Genomic DNA, 12,756 nt, shown 5'->3' on the forward strand with positions numbered 1-12,756 from the left:
AAGTCACTTCCCATCTTCAGTAGAAAGGTAACAAATTTGATTTACATATGCCGTGAGCGAGATGGAGCGAGGAATTTTCTCATTTTTATCCTGCTGAGACACCCGTTGAGGGGAGAGAGAGAGGCAGGATAGTAGTGTTTAATGTTATACTAAATTATACTATACAATTTTAGGAGTATAAGGAGGGAGGAAGGAGAGACGAGAGAGTGATAATACAACGTCACACCTCTCTCTTCTATCATGCTGGTAATTTCAGTGCCGGACCATTCTAAACACCAGAAATGAGTCATAACTCGGGAATCGATGGCTCGATTGGACTGGAAATTGTTATTCTTCAAGTTAGAGCATTTTAAAGGTACCTTGCTTTAACAAAAATTGCGCTACATGCACCGGTGTTTGTTGTTACGGTAACAAACATACATACAGAAATCGGGTCATTATACTGTAATATACTGTAGATTATTATTATTATTATTATTATTATATTATTATTATTATTATTCTGTGTCATTGTTAGAGTTAGTGATGTTTCAGAAGCCTTTTGTGATGATTGACTTGGTTAGCTGTGTCGTCTTTTTGTCTTTCTTTTTTATTTAATAGGCGCTTGTTTATGAGTGTTTTATCTTGCCGCGTTTTCTGTTTATTTTTCAGTATTCTGGAAACACAGGCAGAATCATTAGGTAACTGAAACATGCGTAGAGTTTTGAATTTATATGTAGAGTTTTTGTAGTTATCGGTGTTAAGTGTTTTAGTTTCCCTGTTGTGTTTATCAGGTTACGTTGTCTTTTTTTTTTATTAATGTTGAATGCATTTTTTTTTTCATTTGTTCACCATTTCGGGTTTTGTCTATGGGTGTTTATCATGCAGTTTTTTTTGTTTATTATGAATCCTTAATTTCTTCGGAAGTTGTGGATGAAATGATGTGTGATGGCTATGTGAGGCGCGTCAAGTGTGTGCTGCTGATGTTCTCCCGTTTTCGTACTATTTCTCCTTGTCGAAGGCCGTTCGTTATCCATCTAAAAAAAAGAGTGGGGGCGTTTGTCTTTTTTTTTTTTTTTTTTTTTATGTTTAACCTTACCGCGGTCAAAGTGGCTCAGAGTTGAGGGTTTAGCTCGTTTCATACAGGAGTAAAGAAGAGCCCCAAGGTAGGGGTGATGAGCCTCGCGACACTGAGCCCTGTGGATTGCAGGCTGAAGTTGCCCTCATCCTGCAGGCCAGTAGCCTCCTCTCAGGGGGTAGGCAGTGAGCTGAGGGACATTTATATAACCGGGCTGAGGGGCAGGTCGATTACACCAGGTTTGTCACACGAAGGAGTTCCTTCCCTGCAGCTCAAAGATAAAGGTTGCCGGGGGAGGAGGAGGAGGACTGACGCCGCGTGATCGCCGCCAGGGCGTCAAGCAGGTCGGCCATGGTCAGCGGCCTCAGCTCACCAGAGTTGCCCTGCAGATCCATATGGTCAGCCAGACGGTTGACACTGGCCCTGCGGCAGATCTCCTGAAGGTCACTACCACTCAGCCCCTCCGTCAGCGCTGCCAGATCGTCCAGGTTCACGTCATGAGCCAGTGAAGTCTCCCGGAGGTGGATCTCCAGTATCTGCCGGCGCTGCTCCAGGCCGGGTTTGGGCACCATGAACTGCAGTGGGAGGCGACGCAGGATGGCGGGGTCGACAGCCTCCAGGCGGTTGGTGGCGGCCAGGACCAGCACCTGCGCCTCCGCCTTCGTCAGGAGGCCGTCCCACTGCTGCAGGAAGATGCCCTTCAGCGCGGCGTCAGCAGCGTGGTCAGTGGCGTCGCGGGCGGTGAGGAGGGTGTCGATCTCGTCCAGGAAGATGATGCAGGGCTGCAGTTTCCCCGCCAGCGAGAACACGGCTGCCGCGTTCTTCTCGGTCTCGCCTACGAACTTGTTTTTCACCGTAGAGATGTCCAGGTTCAGGAAGTTGGCCTGCACCTCCTTCGCCACCGCCTTTGCTAGCAGGGTCTTTCCGCAGCCAGGAGGGCCATATAGCAGGACACCCTTGGGGGGCTGCAGAAGTTGGTTCACCTGCTGTGGGTGGAGTCGTGCAAACTGCAGTGGGGCGATGACCTGCACCTGGATCTGATCCACCAGGTCCTGGAGGCCTCCTACGTCCTCCCACGACACCTGCAGCTTCTCCGGCGGCACCAGGCACGGCAGCAGACCCAGCTCGTGGGGTGTGAAGGACTTGACCATCCAGTCCTGACCCTCCATCCCGAAACCCTGCTCCTGCCAGGAGTGGGACGGCAGGTTGTCGGGCCTCGGCAAGTGTCGGGCGAGGAGGTGCGCTCCAGCGTACAAAACGGCGACGCAAGTGACAAAGTAGACGGCGCCCGCGGCCATCACCAGCAGCAGTTCCTTCAGAACTTTACTTACATTTGTCTTTGAAAATCTCATTGTTTATTTTTTTCTCACCTGACAATATTCTATGCTAAACTGCTCAGGGTCTTTGTTATAACGGACCCGGACTAACTCGGATTTATTTTCGCAGGAAGTAAACAAGACACGGGAATAATCAGTAGTCTCCTTTCTTTATCCCTAAAACAAAAAACAAAAACAAAAAAAAAAATCCACGTCACGTTGTCCACCTTTCGGCAACTTTCCTTCTGCAACCAAGACTTGGTGTTGCAGGAAAAGCAAGAAACATGTGAAGCTCCTGCACTCTTGTTTCCTTGTTCCACGTGGGAAATCAATTATAGGTACGACAGAGGTCTATCTGTATGGTGTGTGTGTGGGATTCCAGCCCCTAGTCTTACTGTCCTATAATTCATTCATTGTAAGTGGGAGATAATTTTCTTTCTTGTGCAACATTTTTCCCGTAGCTCAGTTGCAGAATAAGACATAACTACGACTCTGCATCATTTCCACAGAATCCTTTCGTGACTAGCATCATATTCTGGTGTTAAGCTAATGTTACAGTTCAACTTTCAGGGTGTAGAGATGGTGGTTTTATGTCCAGTTAAAGTGAAAAGAGTACAGTCATATCCATACACCTCAACTGTCTGGTATGGGCCAATAGATCTACTGCGGTGTATACATATTCAGAAGTAACAAACCGTAACCCAACTAAATGTAATTAATCTAGCCTAACCAAACCTACCATAATCTAACCCAGCCTTTCTATCAGTCTACCCTATCCTACCCAACTTAACCTAACCTGATCTGCCACAATATAATTCAGCATAATCCTAAACTAACCAAACCTAACTTAACAAAGCGATTAATCTACCTTATCCCAACGACCTAACGTAAACTGCACTAATCTCACCAATTTAGTATACCCTAACTTATCCTGTTCTAATCTACTCTTCTTAACCAAAGCCAGCCTCAACTTCCCTAACCTATCCTATCCTAACCTAACCACCTAACCCAAGTCTAACTAAATTTACCATATTGTGTTCTGTTTCGGTCTAACTTGGTCTAAAATTGTCATCTCTCCACCTTGAATGCTCAGCGGTGGCAAGATATTTACACTTGAATACAGTGCTAGCAACGAGAAAGTGCTATGGAAAGGATGTAGTCACAGTGTTATATTATTATTTTTTTCTATGTGTCCGACCTTGAGCTTAGGCTTTACAGTCTGCTCCCAAGGCCCAGTAGTCCACCTGCATATCATACACTTCCACATGTCACCACTTCGGCTCTAACACCCACCTGCCATTTTTAGACGTATTATATCAGTCCTTATTTTTCGCGTGAATTTTGGCGTTCGGAAAGCCTAGATGGGGATATTAATTAGTTTGTGTATACAGTTTCATGGATTTATTTTTTTTCCCTTTAATTAGCGTACATTTGTATTATATCACTTTTTTTTTTTTTTATTATATCGTCAGTGTTCCAGGTAGATAGAGCATTCTGGTGTTAGTGTAAATAAAATCGTCTGGTGTTAGTGCAAATAAAATCGTCTGGTGTGAGTGTAAATAAAATCGTCTGGTGTTAGTGTAAATAAAATCGTCTGGTGTTAGTGTAAATAAAATCATCTGGTTTTAGTGTAAATAAAATCGTCTGGTGTTAGTGTAAATAAAATCGTCTGGTGTTAGTGTAAATAAAATCGTCTGGTGTTAGTGTAAATAAAATCGTCTGGTGTTAGTGTAAATAAAATCGTCTGGTGTTGGTGTAAATAAAATCGTCAGGTGTTGGTGTAAATAAAATCGTCAGGTGTTGGTGTAAATAAAATTGTCTGGTGTTGGTGTAAATAAAATCGTCAGGTGTTGGTGTAAATAAAATCGTCTGGTGTTAGTGTAAATAAAATCGTCTGGTGTTAATAAAAACGTCAGGTGTTAATAAAATCGTCAGGTGTTAGTGTAAATAAAATCGCCTGGTGTTAGTGTAAATAAAATCGTCAGGTGTTAGTGTAAATAAAATCGTTTGGTGTTAGTGTAAATAAAATCGTCAGGTGCAAATAAAATCGCCAGGTGTAAATAAAATCGTCAGGTGTTAGTGTAAATAAAAAATCATAATGGCTCGGTCAAGAGGAACCAATAATATAAATCTGACAGTCGGCTCTTTCATTCTTTCAGTTGAGTGAAATCGTCTGGTTTAAGCCCGAATAAAATCACAGTCCTACCCACTAGCCTGGCAAAGGATAAGGATACATAAGGATACAAGGATAGATTAGGATACGTAGGATTAAAGATAAGAATACATAGATTAGAATAAGTAAGAACAGATAAAGGTAGATAAGGATAATGTGGATAAATACACATGGACACAAAAGAATACATAAAGATATTATAAAGATACATGAGGATAAAATACCTGAGAGTACATAAGTATAGCTAGTGATATTTAATAGATAAAAATAATTAGATAGATAAAGGTAGATGAGGATTAGGATGAGTGTAAGGAGGAATATTTTTGGCTAGACGAGGAGGCGAGTGGGATGGTAATTACAAACTTATTGCTACAAGTTTTAATACTGAGCCCTTAGAGTATGTCTGGCGGAGAGAGAGAGATAGAGAGAGAGAGAGAGAGAGAGAGAGATTTTAGCTTGTTACGTAACTCAAAACGACATTGGTAGGTAGGAAAGAGAGAGAGAGAGAGAGAGAGAGGTCTTAGCTTGTTACGTAAATCAAAACGACATTGGTAGGTAAGAGAGAGAGAGAGAATGTTTTACTTTGCTTATTAGGTAAATCAAAACGACATTGGTAGGTGAGAGAGAGAGAGAGAGAGAGAGAGAGAGAGAGAGAGAGAAAGTTAGTTTCAGATTCTTGCAAAACGAGAGAGAGAGAGAGAGGAGTTAGTTTCAGATTCTTGCAAAACACATCTAAAGCAGGGAAGAAAAATCTCTTAACTAGATGAAGAAATTCCGTGTTAGTGTGAGTTTAATGGAAGCGACTGTTTACCACCCGTCCCGAGAGAGAGAGAGAGAGAGAGAAAGAGAGAGAGAGAGAGAGAGAGAACTAACGAGGTAAAAACTGCAGCTGAATACGTGACATTTCCCCAAGTTTGCTTCTTATATTTTATTTGCAGCTCAAAGGAAACACACACACACACACACACACACACACACACACACACACACACACACACAACAAACAGGCTAGAGGGCACATTCGAATCAAACACACCTGGTACCGTAACCGCGTCTGATGTCGATTTGGTCCCGTATATATATATTGCTTTATTTTTTTATTTTAGGTTATTTTTTTTGGAGGGGGTCTGATGGTTCCTCGGACGTTTTTATATACCTTTTTTGCGTTGTAATTTTAAGGGTTTAGGGGGGGGAAAGAAGCAGTAATAAGTCTTGAGATGCTATGGCCATGTACAGTTCACCTCAGTTGTTATGTCTCCTCCCCCGCTTCTCTTTCCTCAGACGTTGAGCCATCAGTGAAGCAAATGTACAGAGCCCAACACTAATGCCTTTATCCAGCTCTAGATCAAACGTCAGACTGTAGATTAAGATTTTACGAGCCTGGGGTGGGATTCTCAGTATATTTCCTATCGATCTGCTGTCCTAACATGGATTTGTATTTTCCTAGAGTAACAAGAGACGTGAGAAGGTTTGAAGTGTTCCGAATTTCCCGGACAAAAAAAAGTTATAACCTGCGATAATTTTTGCTCCTAACAAAGATTTGCGTTTTGTAGGATTGATTCGAGACTTGGAGACATTCTATACTCACATTTCGTTGTCCTTCCTATAAAAAAAAAAAAAAAAAATCTTTGGTATGACAGGGAAGAGATTTTAGGTATGATTGAGAATTCCAACCCAGATATCCGAAGCCCATGAGAGAGAGAGAGAGAGAGAGAGAGAGAGAGTGAGTGTGTGCACATGCTTGGTAATTTGCAGGCCAGTCAGGATCAGAAACAAAGACGTGGGACCGTGGCAACAATCTTTGATAAGAAAAACGTGAACAGCAAAGGAAATAACGGAAAAAAAGAAAGAAAACGTAAATGAAAAAGAAAATTGAAAAAAAGAAATTCTTATAAAATTAAAAAATAGAAAAAAGAAATCCCTGTAAAATATAAAAAAAAAATAGGAAATAGAAAGAAAAGGAGCAGTAAAAAAAGAAAAGAAAAAGAAATCCTTGTAAAATACTCCTATAAACAGAAAAAACAGGAAGAGAAGGAAATCGTTGTAAAAAACAGAAAAATAGGAAAAAGAAAGAAATCCTCATAAAAAAGAAATATATGAAAAGAAAATCTTGAAATGAAAGGAAAATAGGAAAAAGAGAGAAATCCTTCGAAAAAGAAGAAAATAGGACTAAGATAGAAGTCCTTGCAATATTAAACAAGGAAAGAAAGGAAAAAGAAATCCTTCCAAAAGAATAGTAATAGGAATGAAGAAAAAATCCTGGTAAAATTAAAAATAAGAGAAGGAAAGAAACGTTTTTAAAATATAAAGAGGAAAAGTAGGAAAAAAGGAAGATCCTGTAAAATTAAAATAGGATAAAGAAAGAAATCCTAGCCAAAAAAAAATAAAATAAAAAAGGAACTAAGAAAACCCATGTCAAATAAAACCAGGAAAATCAGGTTAAAGAAAGCCTTGTAAAATTGAAAAAAAAAAAGGAAAAATAGGAAAAAAGAAATCCGTGTAAAATTAGACGCTTCCCTTCCCGGTGCCTGAAGTGAAGGTCCCCGCGTCTTCTTGGAATGCAATGGCTTCATGAATACCAACGGAGCAAGACTGTCCCGTACCCCTGACTGCACCCCGGGACTAAAGCGCCTCCATACCGCTTCTTTATCCCCTTCATTACCACACGCCCTAACTTAGCTATGTAAATGAGTGTGCCGGTACCGAGAGTGGAATACAGGGATGTTAAATAATTGTCAGAAAACAGCGAATAACTCCAGTCGTAATTAATCAGCTGCACTCTTTTCACTTTAACTTGGCCCTCGTCCATTTACAGCTTGTTTCTCGTAGCTGAGTGCTGGAAAATGACATGTTTATGGCTATACATCCCCACCATAGTACTTTGTTATGACTAGCATCATAATCTAATGTTACTCACTTGTTACAGCTTATTATTCTCTCCGACAAGGAGAGTATGTTTTCACCCTTGTTTGTTTGCTTGTTTGTCTGTTAGCAGGGTTACTCAAAAGCTAAAAGAGGTATTTGGACCAAATTTGGTGGGCAGACAGCCCATGTCCCAGGGAACAATCGATCCACTTTGGGACTGATCCAGATCGTATTACAAATTTTGGATCCCGAAAACATTTTTTGTGAAACCCTAATCAGTGATGAGAAAACCTAACCCATTACGAAGAGTGGTCTGGAAATTACGTTGCCCTTGTCGGAGAGATGTGCTTCACTGAGTGCCTTTCTAGTTCGAGATGGAAAGACAGCAATTATAGGCCAGGGCAGAGTATAAAGGGAATAGCTTAGTAGACCTACGCATAAAAGTAGTAGTTATATGGAATGGTTCCAGAAAAGACACGGTATTAACGCTCTGTTTTGCAGATGCTCGACCTATTTTTTATTTTTCTATGTAAACATAGCCAGGAATGTAGCGTGGTCTCCCACAGCCTAAATGATCTGGTACGGTAGTCTGCGCCCAGACTCACTCGAGTCCGAAAGGTTTATTAATTATTGTATTTGTTTTGTGTGGGGGGGGGGGAGATCTGACTTAGTGCATAGAATTCACTTTCCGTTCCATGAGACACAGCAGTCCCCCTATATGCCTCCCATCGTCATATGTCACAACTTCAACAACAATACCCACCGTTCATACCGAATGCATGCTATGCCTGTCTCATTCCGGAACGAAGGGATGGTATTAGCGGAGCGGAGGTGTTTTGATGGCATGTGTGTGGGGCTTGTGGGGGATGAGTAAAGTTTGTTGTGGGGTGTTTACCGTCGTCGATTCCCCAGAAGTGTAAGCAGAAGGAATGGTATCGCTTTCAAGAACAGGACTCAGATTCGCCAACAAACTTTCCAGACCAAGTTTCTCTCATAACTCAGATCTGTTTTTGCAGGACGAATGAAGGGAATGTAAAATCTTGAATGTAAAATGAATCCTGAATGTAAAATCTTGCCATGGGTTTCTTTCGGAAAAAAAAAAAGGAAAATTATCATGAGCTTTTTTTTGTTATTATTTTGTAGGAAGAACGAACAAAGGGAAGAGCAGGAAGGTCTCATATATCTTTGTTCTTCCTGTTTTTCGAAAGTGTGGGGTACGAGAGGGAATAATTAATTGTAAGTATATTTGTAAATCCTGGCCCTTATCTAGAGTTTTTCAGTATTGGGGTGTGTAGGGGAGGAGGGGGAGGGAGGGGAGACAGCTGTTTGTATGAGGGGATGAAGGGCGGGGAGGGAGATTTTTTATTTTTATTTTTTGCATTTTGTATTTTTCTTATTTATTCTTTGTATTTTTGCAATTGATTTTTATTTTTACATTTTTATTTTTTGTATTTTTGTTATTGTATTTTGATTTTTGTATTTGTGTTCTTGTATTTTTTGCACTTTTGTATAGAGAATGACTGTCTTTTACAGGGCCGTATTCTTTTTGACTTGAATATTTCGTAACATCTCGTTCTCAGCTACTTATTTTGGACGTGTGTGTGTGTGTGTGTGTGTGTGTGTGTGTGTGTGTGTGTGTGTGTGTGTGTGTGTGTCGCTGCTACAACCAGACGATTATATTCAGAGATTTTATTCCAGTCTGGTAGTGGAAGGATGAAGGCTGTGTATATATCAGACCTCTCCACATCGAAAAGCCACACATGCTCCGAGGAAAAAAGAAGAAAAAAAAAAAAGCTAGGAAGAATAGTATGAACCAGATGCCGCTGTAGTGAAGAGATTGATATAATCTTGTATATTAGTGGTGGAAGATGCCGTATTAGAGGAAAAGTAACCGCCAGAAAATATTAACACATTCAGTCTCCCACGACCCCCACGCAAGCGACTTTAGTCTGACAGTAGCTGGGAAGGAATACTAGACTTGGCACTACCATGGGGGGGTTAATGGTAATAGTATTGACCCCTTCAACCTGACTCACCCTCAACTGCATGACATTACTGTATCTTGCTTTAACTCAGAGTATAAGAGAAGACGTGAGCATGAGGCACGTAAGATGAAATACCTGAAATATTATCGTTAATGATGTGTTATAAAGCCGTCTGTGCCTACGAGAATTAAGGCCATATAGACCGCTGGCTCTATATCAGGAGGAGATAACGTTTCTGGGCTCTAGTTTGTGTATATGGTTACCTGTCTTTCTGATTTTGTCTTCACACTACCGCCAAACACAAAACAACAAAAGTGGAGTGAATATTCGAACATTACTGAGTTTAAACTTTTGAGATGAAAATGTCTGTGTTTTTATTTTCACTCACTCGCTACCACACACTTCACAATCAAACTCCGACGACGTACGTTTTTCCTACCAGTTCTGTTTCATTAGGTTTTGGAGAGGCTCTTGGCACTGGAGGAATTAGCGATACAGCCTTCATTAACCTTTGACTACTAGAGGTGTGCCCTTAGTTGAATAAAATCGTCTGGTGATAGCAAGAAGAAAATAAGGAAGTACGTCATTGGGCTGGAAGGAAACACACTGAGGTGGTTTGGTTATGTGGAGAGGATGGAGAGTGAGGTGGGATGTCAGCTGGGAGCAGGGCAGTGAAATTGCGTTGGACAGGGCGACGTGGAGGCGATTTGTTTATGGCCACCTCTTACGGGATTAAGGCGTCTGGCAATAGATAGACAGACTGGAAGGAATAAAGGAAAAAAATGCAGAAGGGATTAAGTGGAAAAGTACAACCGAATATAGTTATTTCTGTCAGTAATCAACTTCTGTGGATATTTGCCTATCTTAAAAATGGTTTAATATCGTGTATGAGTATTTCCCATAGGAGAAAATAACGTCGTGCCTAGAATATGATGTATGTAATTGAACACTTTGGAAATGAGATTCAGGCTGGTGTTATGATATTAAATTGGTTATAATAAATGAGATGGGAAGGGAAGGGAGCGCTTTGCCTCCTCCACACTCCCCTCCACACGTAAGCGAGTTTACTTACGGGTATTGTTGCTTCTCCACATTATGCTGTATTTCCTTCGTACATGTAGAGAATTACTGTATTTCCTCTGTTTCTTTTTTCCTTTCAAACGCCTTTATTTCAGTTTGACGCCATTCCTTTATTTCTTCACCAATTCGCTTCAGACGTGGCACAATTGTTGCATGGGCCAGTAACCTTAGCCACCCTTTTCTTTGTTTCTTTCTTTTTCTTTTTTGACATTTTAAGTGGATTTTTGGGGTAAAACGTTATATAAACATGCAGATTTTGAGATCCTATGTTTTAGTGTGTTCATTAATCAGAAGCATGTCAGTGTACCGTAGCTGTGTGGAGACCATCTTGCATTCCCCTCAGGGTGTTGGCATCTTGTTTAAGTTTTAATTAGCCAGGTATTTGAGTTCGGATTTAATATTTTAGTTTATGATTAGCAGTCCGTCCTCCCTTAATCCCATGAATCAAGTGACTTATTTTGTTGGATTATTCTTGCCACCTCCAGACAGTTCTATTCACCTTAAGGAGGGATTTAAGGCTAAGAGTGGATTAATGGAGACCTGTTTTCATCCACGTCACTTCACATGGTTTCGCCAAAGTTGACAAAATCGTGTGGAGGCAGCAAGAGTAAAGTGACATGGTGCGTTATCGGATGCAGAGGGTTGAGTGAAGCAGCCCAAGATTGCTTCAGTATCGGCGGTTCCGTGAGTGTGAAAGCGGTAGTGTAACACTCTACGGGAGGATTGCTGGTCGTCAGGGAACGGGTTGTGTAAGTTTGTGCCGGGACACACACACACACACACACACACACACACACACACACACACACACACACACACACACACACACACACACACACACACACACACCTCTGGAGCGCCTAGATTACGGAAGTTAAGAAATGGAACAGAAAATTGGTTCTTTTTCTTTTCACGCCCCGCAAGATATCATAGGCCAATATTTACCACAATTCTCCCCAAAATACTCTGTACATGGAAAACACGTTTGATGATGATGATGATGATGATGGTGATGATGATGATGATGATGATGATGATTGGCGGTGGTGGTCGTGGTGCTTAAATGATCGTGTTTGAATTATTTGTTTAAGATTAGTGTCATTTAATATTACCCTAGTTGTGTTTTCGATGTGTGTTGTGTATGTTGTTGTTATTGTTTGTGTGTGTGTGGTGTGTGTGTGTGTGTGTGTGTGTGTGTGTGTGTGTGGTGTGTGTGTGTGTGTGTGTGTGTGTGTGTGTGTGTGTGTGTGTGTGTGTGTGGTATTAGCAGTATTATCATCGCTATTCGCCTGTAATATTTTGTGGCTGTATCGTGGTTTTGGCGCAGGTAATATTGGGATTCTCCTGTGGCTTATTTTCTCTCCTGTCTTTCTTATCTTCCTTCCTTCCTTCCTTCCTTACAGCTTCTCTTCCTTCCTTCCTTCCTGACAGTCTCGCTTCCTTCCTTTCTTCCTTAGCATCCTCTTTCCTTTCTTCCCTACTCACCTTCTTTCTTTTCCTAATTCCCTGTCAACCTCCTTCCATCTTTCATTCCTTCCATCCGTCTCACCCTCCTTCCTTCCTTCCTTCCTCTTACTCACCCTTATCTTCTAATTTCCATTCTCCTTGCTTTCCTTCCTTGTTTCCTTCCTTCCTTTCGTGTTGTCACCCACCATTACCGCTGTCTTCTCTCTCCTTTCCTTTCTCCCTCGTTTCGTTTCTTCTTGCCTTTCGTCGCTCCTTTGTCTTCTTTTCCCCCCACTTCTTCTCTCCTTCCATTTTTTCCCTCCTTTTTCGTGGGGGTAATATAGAGGGTTTCTTTGTGGATTCCTCTCTTTCCTTGCCTTCTTCCTTCCTTCCTTCCTTCCTTCTTTCCTTCCTTCCTTTCTTTCATTCATTCATTCATTCATTTTTTTTCTTTCTTTCATTCCTTCTTTCTTTTTCCATCCTTCTTTCCTTTTTATGTCTGCTTTCCTCCTCCTCCTCTTCCTTTTTCTCCTTCGTTCTCTATTATTTCCCCTCTCCATCCACCCTACTTACATCTCTCTCTCTCTCTCTCTCTCTCTCTCTCTACGATGTGTTGCTTATTTCAGGGTTATGTAGTGGAAGGATCGTGCGAAAGAGGAGGAGGAGGAGTAAGACAAGGTGAAGAAGAGAGGAGGAGGAGGAGGAGGAGGAAAGATATAACAAGAAGTACGAGGAGAGGAAAGAGATAAAAGAGGAAAGGTTGAGAGAGAGAGAGAGAGAGAGAGAGAGAGCAGGGGATTGGGTTATAAACTAGAGTCAATTGTATTGCTTAGG

At 41.3% G+C, this 12,756-nt stretch overlaps 1 pseudogene; it reads right to left on the reverse strand.

Annotated features, from left to right (window-relative positions):
• Window positions 1-1,329: 1,329 nt before the first annotated feature.
• On the reverse strand, window positions 1,330-2,409 carry LOC145399010 (outer mitochondrial transmembrane helix translocase pseudogene; annotated as a pseudogene).
• Window positions 2,410-12,756: the final 10,347 nt, after the last annotated feature.

This window comes from Coenobita brevimanus, chromosome 47 (genome assembly GCF_032717465.1).
Source record: "Coenobita brevimanus isolate Jiangsu-jjx chromosome 47, ASM3271746v2, whole genome shotgun sequence".
In the NCBI taxonomy this organism is placed as follows: Eukaryota; Metazoa; Arthropoda; class Malacostraca; order Decapoda; family Coenobitidae; genus Coenobita; species Coenobita brevimanus.